The sequence below is a fragment of the Canis aureus genome, chromosome 16 (assembly GCF_053574225.1).
Source record: "Canis aureus isolate CA01 chromosome 16, VMU_Caureus_v.1.0, whole genome shotgun sequence".
NCBI lineage: Eukaryota > Metazoa > Chordata > Mammalia > Carnivora > Canidae > Canis > Canis aureus.
This window is the reverse complement of record NC_135626.1, coordinates 9,284,211-9,298,155: the sequence shown is the minus strand read 5'-3', so window position 1 is coordinate 9,298,155 and position 13,945 is coordinate 9,284,211. Positions and strand designations below refer to the sequence as shown.

The following is a 13,945-nucleotide window of genomic DNA, read 5'->3' as shown; positions in this document are numbered from 1 at the left end:
GTCTCTGCCCTGGCTCTCACCTGGCTGCTCACAGAGATCCCCTGCCACCCAGGCAAGCAGGGGTGCCCCGCACCACCCCTGCTCGGATAAGGGAGAAAGAATCCGGGGTATTTTGTCAGAAAGCTGCTCAGCTCCACTACCAAGACGCAAGGGGCAAAGATGGGTACTTTTTAGGCATTTATGCTTGATAAGAGAGAGGCAATTTGAAGGAGGGGAAACTCAAAATATGATGCATTTTATAATGATTTTGGTTCTTCCATTTTGCAAAGGGCAGCCTCGGTTTCTGTACACAAGCTGAGAGTGAAACTAGAATATACAGGGGCCATGTATGTATGTGCGTGCACGCATGTGTGTGTGCCTGCATGTATGTTCTGTATGTGTGCATGTGTATCTATGTGCACACACATGTGCATGCCTGTGTGTATGTGTGCTTATGTGTGTGTATCTGTGTGCGCCTTGTATGCATGTGTCTCTATGTGTCCTGTATGTGTCTGTGTGCACGTGTGTCTGTATCTGTATGTGTGTGCATACATGTGCATGCCTGTGTGCCTGTATCTGTTTGTGTGCACGTATGCATGTGTGTGACTGTGTGTATACATGCATGTGCGTGCCTGTGTATATGTGTGCACATGTCTGTACGTGTGTGCCTGTGTTCATGTATCTGTATGTATGTGTCTGTGTGTGCATGTGTGTGTATGTGTATTTGCATGTGTGTGCATGCCTCGTGTGTGAGTATGTATATGTATGTACATGTGCTGTGTGGATGTGTATGTGGGCACATGTGTGTATGTGTATGTGCCTACAGGTGCATGCCTGTGTGTGTGTGGCTGCATATGTGTGTGCGTATGTGCGCACATGTGTTCACAAGTACGCATGTGTCTTTGTTCACATTTTCAACAGATTTAAGTGAGCTCCTACTATAGGAAAGGCACTAGGGACAGAGCAATGAGCAAAAGAGACATCCTGGTGCCCCATTATGTGACTCTTGCACTCTGATCAGAATGACAGATGTTACAGGATGAAGCTCTTCACTCCCCACTGTGGTAGGTGTTGCAGGCTGCAACTGAGGGCTGTGGCCTGGTCTAGGGTGGTCAGGGTCTTCCCTGAGGCAGTGACATTTGAGTTGAGACCCGAAGGTGAGTGGGAATAAATGAGCGAGGATGAACTGGGCAAGGGACAAGAGCTGGAGGGAGGAGCATGAAGGCACAACCTGGAGCCTGTAGGGCTGAGGCTCGTGTCAGGGGCTCTGATCTGTGGGTATGAGGCACTAAGGAGCCTTCGAAGCCTTTCGAACATGAGAGGGAAGGTGACTTCATCATATCTGCATTTGCTGTGGACCTTTACCCCAGGATGCGTAACTCGTAGAGATTTAAGAGGATGCTCCCTACCTCACACCCGTTAGAATGGCTACTACCAAAAAGAAGGAGGAAACAGAAAAGAAGAAGCATTGGCGAGGACGTGGAGAAGGGGGACCCTGGTGCACTGCGGGTGGAATGCAAGACGGGGCAGGCACTGTGGAAAACAGCACAGCGGCTCCTCAGAAATCAGACATACAACTACCCTATTCCAGCAATTCCACTTCTGCGTATTTACCCCAAAGAATGGGAAAACAGGGTCTCAAAGAGAGATTTGCACACCGGTGTTCATGGCAGTGGTAGTCATGATAGCTAAACGTGGAAGTAACCCAGGTGTCTATCCTTGGATGAGCGCATAAGCAAAACGGGGCCGATCCACCGTGGAACTGCATTCAGCCTTAAGAAGGGAAGAAGTCGTGACACCTGTGACAGTGTGGGATGAACCGAGGGTGTGATGCCAAGTGAAATAAGGCAGTCACTAAAAGACAAACACTGTATGATCGCACATCCAGGAATTCCCTAGAAAAGTCGAATTCAGAAACAGACAGTAGAAGGGGATGCCTGGGGCCGGGAAGGAGGAATGGGGAGACATGGTTGAAAGGATCTAGAGTTTCCATCTTGTGGAATGAAAGAGCCCTGGAGCTCAATGGTGGTGACGCTTGCACAGCAGTGGGGAATGGACTTAATACTTAGGAATGGCCAACACGGTACATTTTAGGTTATATGAATTTTACAACAATTTTAAAAGAAAAAAAAAAAGAAGTTCCCAGCTTTGGGCCACCTGGCTGTGACAAATGTCATTGGTTCATTTGGATCAAAGAATTTGAGCTGGGGGAGGAGCCCGGGGGTGGCCTCTCCCAGCTATGTCCTCTAGGTGAGTTCTTGGCCGTGGAGGAGAGGCCTCAGGCCTCCGGAAGAGGCTCTGAGAACTGGGGGAGCTTATGTTCTTCTCAAAGGGGAGATGGCTTCTCAAGGCCTCCCTTGGCCACGTGCCCCCGGGTCAACCCTGTCTTTCTTTCCCAGGGACCTGATAAGTGGGAAATTGCTCTTACAGTCCGGAGGGCAATTTTAACATTCGCTATCTGGCATCCCACCTTGCAGAACGTTCCTCAGCCCTGCCCACAAGTTCCAGGAACCCTAGTCCTGCTGGCACTTGGTTTACAGGTGTGCCTGGCTCCGCACAGCAGAGACATCGCCCTGCAGCCTGCAGGCTATGTGAATTTGTGTACAAATGTCGTCTAAGGCCATCCTGGGACGGGTCCTGCTGGGACCACAGGATGGGCATTCTCAATCCTAGCCACCCTTTAGAATCGCCCACGAGTTTTAAAAAATGCTCACATCGATGGGATACCTGGGTGGCTCAGCGGTTGAGCATCTTCCTTTGGCTCAGGGTATGATTCTGGTCCCGGGATTGAGTCCCACATCGGGCTCCCTGGGAGGAGCCTACTTCTCTCTCTGCCTCTCTCTCCCCCATCTCTCTCTGTGTCTCTCATGAATAAATAAATATTTTTTTAAATGCTCATGTCTGGGTCCCACCCTAGATAATACTCCCATCATCACGAATCCCTTGTAGCCCACATCGTAACCCCTCGCCTGCAGATTTCCCAAGTTCAAATGGTATCGGTGCCAGATACCCACAGATAGAAGCAGACAGGAACGTTGGGAGTCTTCTGGGGAGAGCCTTCCTCCTGGCTGGTTCCTTCAATATCTCACCTCGAACTACCTTAACCGATTCATTCATTTGCTTCTATTGTTTTTTTTAATATTTTATTTATTTATTCATGAGAGACACACAGAGAGAGGCAGAGACACAGGCAGAGGGAGAAGCAGGCTCCATGCAGGGAGCCCACTGCGGGACCCAATCCCGGGTCTCCAGGATCAGGCCCTGGGCCAAAGGCAGGCACTAAACCGCTGAGCCACCCGGACTGCCCTCTATTGGGTTTTTATGTCACTTCATGTCCTCACCCAGTTCACCCTGTTTCCTTCTAAAAACCAATGGCTGCTATGAAGTGCTGGCAGCACATGCCAGAGAAGCTGTCTAATCTGTGTGGGGACCCAGGGGCACAGGTTGACAAAGTCGGAGCAGTGGAGGGGGCTTTTTAGGAAAGATTATGGGAGGTCTATTTTAGGCAAGACATGTTTGTTGTACAAGTCAAATAATCATATGTGTGTGCAGAGTAATCATCTTGCCCCCTTCCTCCTCACCAAGGTCTCCTCCATTACCAGCTTTGTCTTTCTATGCCTTTCTCACTTTTCATGGCTATATAATATTCCACAGGGTGGATCTCCTCTCCCCCTGACTAGGGCCAGTCAGGCTGTTTCCGGGGAGGGGGGGGTTGTGTGTTTTTATTCTTTGCTGCTGCAAATAAGGTTTCACACATATATTCATGCCTAAGAGATTTCTGTTGAAGAGACTCCCCAAAGTTGAGGAATTGGGCACCAAAGGATGTGAATTCACCTTTTAATAGGATCTCCTGAGACAACTGACCACAAAGGCACAGCCCTCATGGCAGGTCGGGGGAACTGTCTGAGCAGCATCTGCACATCAGATGGTCAGCTTTCCTTCTCTTGAGCTATGCTCTTCCGGGTAGCAGCCTCCAGCCATGTGTGGCCAATAAGCACTTGACCTGCGGCTGGACCTAACCCAGATGTGCTGTGAGTACAACATACATCCTGGATTTCAAAGCCAGAGTTCAAGGGAAGAAGTGTAAATTAGCTCATTAATAACTTTCCTATTGATGACATGTTGAAGACACGCTCTCGTAAACAATTCAGTTAAATAATACACTATTAAAATTAATTTCACCTGTGTCTTTTTACTTTTTTAACGTGGCTACTAGAAGGTTTCAAAGCACATGTATGGCTCATAGAGTTTTCCCAGATCCTCATGCCCCATAGGCCTGTGGCATCCAGAAAGCCCGCTTCGTAGACAGGCACATCTGTCTTTTCTTGCGTTTTCTTTTTTTCAAACCTGGGTAAGAAGCCTTGTTTTCCTCATCTGTAAAATGGGGGCTCTTGCGGGGGGGTTCATGGAATAGCATCTGCAGAGGACAAGCCTGGGGTCTGGGTCAGAGCACACCCTCAGTCAATGGTAGCCATCAATATACTAGCCATCGATTGGAAAATGAGCATATTTCCTTCAAATATGAAGTCATAAAGCACTTGTAGCGATTTAAGACAGCATTTCCTGAGAAACGCCTGAAAGTCTTGTTAGTAAACAAGAAATTAGTCTTGGGGTAGAGAGACGTTCACTGTAGGCGGGCTGCTACTGGGAATTAGGTAAGCCCACCTCTCTCCCTGGCTCCTGTCCACCTCCTTTGCCTGCTGTCCCAGCCAAGGGCTCTCACGTTTAGGGACTCCCAGCTCAGGTCCCCTAGGAGCAGCCCCTGCATCCCAGGCTGAGTGTGTGACCCTTCTGGGCCAAGCCCCCCAAGGTTTTGCCCTCTTCCTGTTGGCAGTTCCATTTGAAGACAGTGGGGACACCAGGTGGCCCCAAGCTGGGTGTGCTGAATGCAAGAAGGCATCGCCTCAATCCATCAGTCCCCAGGTATGGCGACCCCTCCCTCTCCCTCTGTGTCTGTGGGCTGTGCCCCTCTTTCTCTGGTGTTACTAGGAGTCTTCTAGTGGGGACAGGCTTGCTCCTCTAGCATGAGAAATCTCCTGTGTGTGGTACCCACTTGGGAAAGCCTGCCTTCCCCAGGTTACCGACGCAGGTGGCCTGGGGGACACAGAGCTTCTGACCGTGAAGACCAGCCTGAGTCTTTATCCCAGCACCGGCGACAATGCCTGGCACCTGGCATGAGTGGGCGCTCGGGCCTTCGTACATGTGTTTGTTATCGATGAGCACCTAATCTGTGTCTTCCAGTCCAGCTGAGGGCTGGATAGTAGGCTGTGGCGGGGAGGGCAGGGGGTGCAGCAGGCTGGACAACCTCCAGGAAGGGCAATTCTTAGCACCTGTGACATTTTAGAATGTGAGTTGTAGCCCTCAGCTCAGCAACTCCCCAGCTAAGGCGTATCCTATGGAAATACTTGAGAACATGTCCTTGCAGTGTGATGCTGTAATGTTGAGAACCCAGGTATGACAGGGGCGGGGCAGATATGGTCCATGGAATGAAATGCATCTCTGAGAAAGCAGGGAGTGGTGTACCTACTGCTACGAAAAGGTGTCCCAATCCTGACACAGAGAAAGTTAAGTGAAGAGAAACCCATTTGTGGAAAAACAAAAGCAAACAGCAAGGATAGGAACCCTTGCATGCCCTTAAATTTTTTTCTAGAGTAACACACCAGAAGCACCCCACAGAGATCCCCCAAGGAAACAGGGCTGGGCTCATCCTATTTGCCCCAGGGGAGGCCACTCCCTTTCTGCTGCTGGGGCTGAGGTTTGTAAACAAGGCCAGGCACCGAGGCAGCCAGCTCCCACCCAGAAGGGGAGACCAGCCCAGTGACAGTTACTAATCGCTACCCCTCTGAGCCTTTCTTCTCTCCTGTAAATCGAAGGAGCAGAGGTTTTCAAGAAATAGCTATTAGACGCCTGCTGCATGCAAGGGGCCACAGAGTGTCTCTAGGTTTCCCTGATTTCTCCTCCTTAACATTGGCAGAGAACACTGGAAGGGACCCTTGGGGCTTTTAAAAAATGCTTACTGCTTTCCCAAGGACGCAGGCCCTGGAGCCGAGATGGGGGAACATCACAGGGGCTGTGCCACTTGGGCGAGGCTGAGCCACAAAGGCCCGCTCTGGGCCCACGTAGGAAGCCTGCCTCTTTAACAAAGCATTGCCTGCACACACCAGTAATTGCCTTGTTATGGCCATCGGTGTCATCGTTCATCGGCCAGTCCCGGGAAGGGCCCGGGGGAGCAGTTCTACCTTTGCTAAACCAATATCCCCCATGACAACCCCCTGCTGCCTCCCCGTTGTGGTCCCGACAGAATAAATCCTCCGTTGCTCTTTGCTGAATGATCATGAACACATGATTAAAGCTCTAGATTTATAGCTTCTTTGGGCTTGAGAAATCAAGCCGCTCACGCCGCTAGCGCCTGCCCCTGTGGCTGCCAGGGACAAGGGAGCAGAGAACTGGAAGTGGTCCTGAGCCAGTGGGAAGGCTACGGGGGCAAGTGCGATGGGCGTGTTAGCCGGATTCGGCAGGCACCGCTGGAAAGGACGTGGGGTCTCTAACTCACCACGCCACAAGGGAGAGACGGGCAGGTGTGCCCCCGAAGCAGGGCACATCCTTGGCCACACATGATCTCCAACGTGTGGGTTTTGTGTAACCCAGAAACAGCTGGCCCTGTGCCCATGCTCCCGCTCACGTGTGCCTTGTGTAAGCATCCTCCCCGCACACATCACTCAAGCGCGCGTGGCCTGTTCATCCTGAGAGATGCCTATGGTCAAAAGAGGAGATTTCTGCAGAGATCAGAAAATGCGTGCTGGGCTACCGTTGCTGCTGTTTTAAGGCCAGCTTTTATTCAACACTTACCACATGCCAGGCGCAGGGCTGAGGTCTTTATGTCAAAGAACATTCATATATAATTTTAATTCATTTTTAAATTGAGGTGAAAATCACACAACATACAACTGACCGTTGTTAAGTGTACAATTCAGTGGCATTTAGCATATTTGCGGTGGTGTATACAGCTACTACCTCTGTCTGGTGCCAAAAGTTTTCATCACCTCTAAAGAAAAATCACTATCATTAAGCAATCACTCCCTGTTCTCCTATCTCCCCAGCCCCTGGCCGTCTCCTGTCAATGGAATCATACAATGTGTGACTTTTTTGTGTCTGGCTTCTTTCACTTAGTATCATGTTTTTGAGGTTCATCCACGTTGTAGTATGTGTCGATACTTCATTTTTTTTAAGATTTGATTTTTAAGTAATCTCAACACCCAACATGGGGCTCGAACTGCCAACCCCAAGATCAAGAGTCGCATGCTCCACCAATGGGGCCAGCCAGGTGCCTCAATGTGTTTTTTTCTGGCTGTATAATATTCCTTTGTCTGGATAGATCACATTTTGTGCATCCATTTGCTCGTTGATGGATGTCTGTATATTTTTGTAGGGGGTGCTATTATCACCTCCATTCTCTGGAGAGGGAAATGGGGGCTTTGGGAGCTCAAGTCACTGATTCAAGGCCCCAGAGAGGGAAACAGGTGCTTTGGGAGCTCAAGTCATTGACCCAAATCCCCATAACTCATAAGGTGGAGGAACACAGATGTGGCCAGGCAGTCTGACGACTGAGCTGCCCAGGAGCTAGGACAAGGGCCGAGACAAGAGCAGGAAATGGGATATGGTGACTTTTCCAATGGAGGAGGCAGCCAAGAAGCCTGGTGTGGAAGAAGGAAGGTGGCAACAGCCTAGCCTTCCCTGTATCCCCGCCACCCCCCCACAACCCACAGGCCAGTACGTGGAAGTGGAAGACATCGGACTCCCTGAGCATGTCACTGCAACGCCAAGCAGCCCCTCTGTGTGACTCAAGATAACAGGATCCGTCTTCATGTTCTGATTTAAGGCCTGGCAGGCTTTTCATTGCAGTGTCCTGGATCTCACATGCACAGCGAGACCGCACTGAGTCGGGAGGAAACCCACACCTCGCGCCCAACGCTGCTCTGAGCTACCGAGAAAATGGAACCATAAAACATGACAAGGGAGGCCCCAGGCCTTCGCCAAGAAGGGATCTGGGCCGTTAGACTCCTAACTGTGCCGGAGAGAGTTGGGCCCGACGACCCAGGATGCCAGATTCATTAAGGCGGCCCTGCTAGGCTGGTGTAAGGAAGGGGGGACAGAGGTGTTTTAGGAGCTGGGTTTACCAGAGGTGGAATCCAAAGAAAAGCATGCACACTTCTTTATGCTTCTCTCTCGCATTTACGTTTTCCTTCCCGTCCTCTCTCTGCTTCCCTGAGAGCAGGCAGGAGCAGTTTGTTTTCGACTGCCGGAGGAGGCTTGAAATATTACAAAGGTGGCGTGCGGAACGCTCCCCGCGGCCCTGCCCCGATGGCACGCGCGCACACATAAAAAGCAAATACCATCAGTAACCCGTCGCCAGAACCCAGCAACAAGCCGAGGGTTTGTCTCCCTGCCGGGGCTGTTAGCAGCGATGTATTTCTCCCTGCACTAAGCACCATCTTTCCCAAGGCTGCATTACAATGATTTATAAACCCCATTTCTGGGGAAAACGAATAGATCAAAGCGAGGAGAAAGAAAGGAGACACGAGCAGCTGGAGGAAGATATTGAAGCATGAAAGAAAAACACAAAATGAAGAACGAGGCGGTGACACAATTGAGCCATTCCTTGCTGCACTTTTATCAGAGGAAAATAATAGCAAAATCTCGATTTTAATCCTTTTTTTTTCCTTTATAGGATACAGCATGCTGTCAGTCAGCGGGACTCGGGGCGGCTGTGGGCACGCGTGCGATTGGGCTGCTCAGGACTGCACGGGCCAGGGGTTCCGCCAAGGGCAGGGGGGCTCGGCCTCAGAGGCCTCTTTGCCTTCCCTACTTCAGGGGCTACTGTTCCAGGGGCTCATGTGGCTCTGAGGCACAGAAGAAGGATTGCCTTCAGTGGCTTTCACGGTGGGGCCACCCAAGGGTGCAAGACAGTTCATCCTCCAAGTGGATCAGAGGCCTCTTTCCTCGTCCCCCAGACTGGACAGTTTCTTTGACCTGCTCTTGTTCCATGAAGACCAGAGGAAGAAGGAAGACTCAAGGCCCCATGAGCCGAGCAGGGTCACCATGAAGGGCAGCCCTCTGGAAGTCTCAATTAGATTTTGCATCTGTGCTCTGGTCCATCAGCACTAATGTGGAGGCAAGGTGCTGGCTGAGGATGGGGCATGGATGGGAATAGGTGTCCGGAGGCTGGAGGGAAGGGGACATCCATCTGGATGGGAGTCAGGCCAAGCTGCGGGAGGAGGTGCTCTTTGAAATGGGTCTTGAAAGAAGGACAATGATAGCTACCGTGGATGGCTCAGAGCAGCCTTCGGTAACCACTGCCCAGCTGTCTACCACAAAAAAATGTTATTTTGGGGGCGGGGGGCGGGTCACCTGGGTGGCTCAGTAGGTTAAGCATCTGACTTCGGCTCAGGTCATGATCTCCAGGTCTTGGGATCAGCCCTGCATTGAGTTCCCTGCTCAGGGAGGCGTCTGCTTCTCCCTCTCCCTCTGCCAGTCCCCCTGCTCATGCCCTCTCTCTTGCTCTTGCTTGCACTCTCTCTCTCAAATAAATAAATAAAATCTTTTTTTAAATGCCATTTTTTTTACTCCTATATTGTCTGTTTCCTGCATTAGAACAGAAGCATAAGATGGATACCTGGCTGGCTCGGTTGGAGGAGCATATGACTCCTGATCTCAGGGTTGTGACTTTGAGCCCCACGTTGGGGGTAGAGATTACTTAAAAATAAAATCTTAAAAGCAACAACAATAAAAAAAAAAAAAAAAAAAACATAAGCACAAGAGGGGCACCTTATCTATCTGTCTCATCCCCAGAGCCTAGGATAGCGCCTGATACATAGTAGGTGCTTCATAAAAAGGCCAAGCACAGCACTAGCACTTTGTCATTCAATCTCCACACAATGCTCACAGGTATGTGTGACTATCCCCATTTTACAGATGGGAAAGCTAAGAGCAGTTAGGTAACTTGCCCAGCGTCACACAGCCAAGAGGTGCTGAAGCAGGATCGGCACTCCGGTGTTCTGGCCACACATGGCATGGCCTCCCCAAACCCTAAAGTTAGGGCTCACTGCTTTTCCTTGACCATATGTCCTACTGGGGGCCGAGGGGAGAGAGATTTAAGGGGGGGTTCTTTCGTTTTTACTGTGAGAACCCCACACACAGCACAGTCCTGGTGGGCTCTGCCACAGTGACGTTGCCAGAAATGACTCCATCTATCCCTAAGAAGGCCTAGGAACAGTCCGGACAGAATCTGCCAGTACAATAAAGAGGCCACCTGCTCCTACATGAGATATTGCTGAGCTTTGCCACAGACTAGAGTTTTTCCTGCAGGCTAATTTATTGGCTTCTCTTTTAAAGGCCAAGCCAATAAAACAAAATCTATTCAGGGCTGTAACCAGGGGATAATTTGCATGAGGTGTCATGACATTTTGTGTCCTCACTCCAAGTGGCCCTGGGATGCTCTAAATGACCAAGAACTTTTGACTCATGGGGACTTGGAAGGAAGAGCCTTTCGGCATGTGGCATGGGTGGAAAGAGCTGGCTCAAGTCAGGGTTGAGTGAGGTCAACAGATTGCCCTTGGTACCTGGGATGCCTGGCACGTCGTCCCTGCGGGCTACACCACCCGATGGCTGGCTCCACCTCGTTAGCTCCGTGGTGAGGCTAGTGCTGGCCTTTGGCTACACTTACGAGTACGTCTACTCTCTTAAAAGCCAGTATGCCAGTCCCATGATTAAGAGTGCCTATTTGTGTTCCTGAAGAGTCTTCACTTCTAGAAAAAGACCCACTGTGCAGTGTAAAAAGGCGTTATATCAAACTATCACTTGACTGGTTAGAAAAGAGACTGGTGGTGAGCTTCTCCAGAGGGTATCTTGCACTGAGCATATGTGGAGACCCTGATTCCATCATCAGGCAGGAACCTCAGTAACATCTGATGGAAAAAGAGGCTTAATTCCATCTTACGCATGTAGCTTAGAAAAACCAAAGACTCACGCTAAAACTTGAAAGGAATGGGACTTACTTGTACTGGTCGCTTAATATTTTGGAAAGCACTCAGGTTCCTGGGATGATGAGCTACTTACTGTGTTTTCCAACTGCTCTGATTCTTAAATAGGCAAGTTACCGACTCCTGAAAATCGGAGTTTATAATTGAAATATTGATAAACTCTTTCCCATAAAGAGGCTACTAGATACTGCAGAAATAACTAGGAAATAGGCAGAAAATAATAAGAATGCTTTTCTTTGCATAGCCAAGAAATACAATGGCAGAGTTTATTGCTTACAAAACACAGCTGCCTTTCCTCAAATTGGATAGAAAAACATGAACCCCGATAAATTATGAGACCCCTAAATCTCAGAGAATGTGCATCAATTATTGGGGGTGCCACCACCGTCCTTCTGGGCAGCCTACTTATTAGGACCATAATTTATTATTATTATGCTTCGGTGCAAATACACAGGCTGATAAAATTCAAATCTATTAAAACAAATGTCCTCCTTTCTCTAAATCAGTAAGAGACAACATTCCAAAAGGAAATGTTACAAATTGGAAAACCAAATGATTCTTAAATACTCAGCAGTGAGAGGCCAAAAGATAGCCGGAGGGGAAAACATCCACCATGACTGGGCTTTCCGAATTCGGCCCCGGTATCCGGGAATTGCTACAAAAGTGGGCAGCACATAACAGGGTTGAGGACCATCGTCTGGTGCACCTGGCCCAGACGAAAGCCCTTTCCATTAAAATGTTTGTTACTTAAAAAAAAAAAAAAAAAAAAGATCTTTTGGCTTCAGTCTTAGCCACCATGAGATAGGTTTTCTTCTTTAAGAGATGAGAATCACACTGGCTTTTTAAAAATGGATGTTAGGTTGGGGAAGGATTGTAGGATTCACTGAGTTGCTCCCTTCCTCTGATGGAGAAGGAAGCTGAGTCTGTCTGAGGCTACACAGAAGAGGGTCCAGCCTAACTGTCACACCAGTGGCCCAGATTCCTCCAGCCTGACAAGGCCACAGTACTGGGCCAAAGGAGAACCAAGTGGTTCATGCCAACTGAACCACCATGGACTTCTTCAGCTGGTCCTCTCATGGTTTCTGGACTGTTCACTGAGCCACTGAGCTCTCCCTGGCCTCTTCACACCCAGCATCCCCCAGTGACCAGAGCTGAGCCCAGGTCCTCCCCGCAGAAGAGGGTGGTTGGGGAATGGACATTCATAACTTCATTGCACAAACCAACACCACTTGGCTCACATAAGATTGTTCTCACGAACAAACTCCAGTTCCTCTTAGGCTCCCAAAGAGGCAAGGCCGGTGCTCTTGTCATGAAGTGCCGAAACGCTCTCTCTTCCATGGTCCTTTCCCTGCGAGCTCACACCAAGCTGGAGGAGGGGAGACACCCACAGTGACCAGCCCTGTGGACAGTGGGGGAGCCCTAATGGGCTTGCAGTGGGGGAGTGATAGGAATTGACTTATCTGGGGAAGACTTTTTTTTTATTTTGGAATAGACTCTGCATAGGGAACGGAGCAGAGGGGACAGGAGGGAATTGCAGTTAGCCTCTGGAGCAAATGATGACCCAGAATTTAGGAGGAGAGGGTGGAGACTCTTTGAGAGTAAAGGGGTAAAGACTCTTCGAGAGTGTCATGCAAGGAGGAGGGAGGGAGCGCCCCGCGGGCTCAGGTTGTGATCCCAGGGTCCTGAGATCAGGCCCCGCATGGGGCTCCCTGCTCAGCAAGGAGACTGCTTCTCCCTCTCCCTCTGACTCTCCCCCTGCTCATGCTCTTCTCGATCAAATAAGCAAATAAAATCTTAAAAAAAAAAAAAAAGCTACAGAGGGAGGTTGCAGTGTGGATACTCTCTCTGACTAGGCACACTCACTAGTTTAAGTGACTACTACTACACACACACACACACACACACACACAATGCCATACAAACGCATGTCTCCACCAAACTATGAATCACTGATCACAGGACTTCAGGCCCCTCCTGTGTTAAATCCACCAGCCCTGAAAGACCATAAGTTGCGCCAGACCCTCTGTCCACATTCACAAGCCCAAAACAAATTCACGATCATTCTGTAGACTCTCTCCCATTCTAGAATTTTCTATTTTGGTTAGCGGCACCTCCACTGACTCAGTTGCCCGAGGCAAAAAACTTAATATCTATTCTCAGCTTCTTTTCCTCGTCCTCCACAGTCATTCAGATGCCTCCTGAACAGCTCTCCAGTCCATTGCTTTCTTGCTTCCCTATTGCTGTTGACTCACTCAAGACCCACCTTCACTTGTCCCTGGCCTGCCTGTGGCAGCCAGGCCCCCACTCCATCTGCCATCTCCCTACCCCCGGGGCTTACCCCCCTCCAAGCCATGATCACTCTGCAGCCAACTGGTCTTCCAAAAAAAAAAAAAAAAGGTCTATTCATTCCACTTCCCCTCTTAAAACCTTTAAAAGCATTCCATGGGCCCGTCAGATCAGACAGAAGCAGGATTTGGGCAGTGTGCTTTTAAGCACATGGCCTGGGCAGCCAGACAGCCAGAGTTCAAATCTCTGCTCTACTGTCTACTAACTGTGTGGACCTCCCTGGCTCTATTCATGAGTCATGGCTCTGTGTCTTCTTGGTAGCAGAGATAATATGAGGACCCATCTCATAGACGTTTGGTACCTGGTACGCAGCATTCAGTGGATGCTGGTTGTGGTCGTTGTGTATATTATTCACAGTCTAAGCTCATCCATGACCACATCCGGAGGTCATCTCCTGCTCTGCAAACCTGCCCACTCCTGCACCGTATACCCTTTTCTCCCCGGCAGTACTGATGTACCTGTCGTTCTCCACATGGCATCCTTCTTGCTTCCGTGTTTCTCCATCTGCTATTTTCTTTACCTAGAATATATTTCCCATCTCACATGCCCACCAAACTCTTAATCATCCTCCCAAACTCAAG

The 13,945-nt window shown here is 49.6% G+C and overlaps 1 protein-coding gene across 1 annotated transcript in view; it reads right to left on the bottom strand.

The window, feature by feature from the left end:
- CFAP77 (cilia and flagella associated protein 77) overlaps positions 1–13,945 on the bottom strand; it is a 130,490-nt gene that overhangs the window by 80,903 nt on the left and 35,642 nt on the right. The gene's annotated exons all lie outside the window — the stretch shown is intronic.